This window comes from Odontomachus brunneus, unplaced genomic scaffold (genome assembly GCF_010583005.1).
Source record: "Odontomachus brunneus isolate Ranch 3 - 2012 unplaced genomic scaffold, Obru_v1 Obru_scaffold_179, whole genome shotgun sequence".
Taxonomy (NCBI): Eukaryota; Metazoa; Arthropoda; class Insecta; order Hymenoptera; family Formicidae; genus Odontomachus; species Odontomachus brunneus.
In genome coordinates, this window is record NW_022639629.1 from 252,473 (window position 1) to 254,509 (window position 2,037).

A 2,037-nucleotide genomic window follows, 5' to 3' on the forward strand; every position below is an offset into this window, starting at 1 on the left:
TATATATATATATATATATATATATATATATATATATATATATATATGTATGTATGTATGTATATGTATTAATAACGATTATTAAGCATTTACCTTTTATTGCATTAATTTTTATCGGATCCAATTGTTTTTTTGGCGCAACACCTTGTTGGATTTGAAAGTGGCTGACTTTACCAGTCAGAGAAGATATTGCTAACTCCTGTTTGGGAAAAACTACCGACAGCAGGTCGCTCGTAAGGCGACCTAAGGCCTAAGGCCTAAGGCTCGTAAGGCTGCATTGGAATGATCGCATTTAGCGACTCTAGTGGAAGGCAGCTCGAATTTTTTGGGTGCCGCTTCAGGAATATTAGACTAAAGAAAAAATTAAGATTATTAAAAATTAACGTAGCTTTTAAGTATGAAAAAGCTACAAACAGAAATGATTTGAGCAGATCATATACACAGTCATGAAATACATACATGACTGTGTATAATGATATGTGTACATACACTAACCTCGGTAACTGTACACTGTGTCGTCTTATTATCAGTGTTTTCTTCAAATGACTTGGAAACCTATAAAAAGTTATGTTTGACTCATTATAGTTACAAGATGTTACATATACACAGAATATGAAGTCTTACAAATAGTCCGAACTAGCATTGCCGACTTCAATCATCATCTGTGAAATCAAGTGACTCCAATCATTATCAAAAATTAAAAATGGTTTCTTAATACGGTTAATCAGAAATAGATGGTTAATAATTATAATAAATCTAAAATCCTATTTATAGAACTACTTATAGAACAAACCTGGGATTCATCGCATGTTAATGTATTGATATCATTTTGCTTTTGCCGCACCTTGATGGGAACGTGACTTTCTTCGATCGGCTTGCAAGTTGTTTTTGAAGTTATAATGTCAATTTCAGTCTCTCTTTTTTTAAGAGCATTAATTTCTGTTTTAATATATTTAATGTCACGTTTAATGACATTAATGTTTTTCACTACTTCTGGGAAACCTATATATACAAATCAATAATAAATTAATATTGAGTTCAATGTTACATAACATAAAATCTATTTTTTTATGAAAATGTGTTATGATGATAGCAATATAATTACTTTCCATTAACTCTTTATATTTTTGCAGTATCATATTTTCGCTGTGGAGAAAATTATTTTCTGTTGTCAGTAATGAAACGCGGTGTTTTAATTCATTTAAAGTGTCTAATTTACTAGTCACTTTCTCATTATTAGGAATCTCATCGATATGCTAACATAAAGAAAATATGTTTGTTAAAAAAGTACATTATTGTACAATTATATTTCCACTATAATTCACCACTTACATCTGGAGCGGGTCGTTGTATTTTCTTCCACTTAGCCCAAGTATCCTGCCGCGCATTGAACATTTTCTAAAAACAGTTGTTCATGTTAATACACATTGTAGAATCAGAATATTACGAAAGAAGGTACTTTGCATTCAATTACGAATATCATTTACCTTTTGCTTTTCGTTCTTAAACTGTTCTAATGGTCTCTGCAGCGGCAATGGTTTATTTTCTTGCTCAGATGTAGAGTTGTTGTCGTCTCCGAAGAACGCTCTCTTTGTATACTTCTTTCGTTCACTTCTTGTTATGCATTTGACCCCAGGGAGCGGTGCACTTGGACACGGTGCATTTGGATACTGCCAATCACAGCACCGTGTGATTAGAGACATTTGTAGGGTCCCTTGGAACAGGTCCCTTGGACTTGTGATTGGACTGTGTCCAATTGCCCCGTGTCCAACTGATATACACCCTTGACTCTGTTACGTCTGGACGTTACGTCCTGGTAGAGAACGCAACACGACGTAAGGTCTCGATCGTACTAGCAGGTCGAGTTACGAGTCAGCGACCAGAAGGATCGCTTTACGCGTGTACCGACGTACGACGAGTGGTCCTTTTTCGATCAGAGAACTGAATCTCTTTATCGCGGACGGACCGAGAGCGGATAAGAGAAATGAAGGGGGAAAAGGGAAGGATTCGAAAAGAAATTGTGATATAATTTGAATT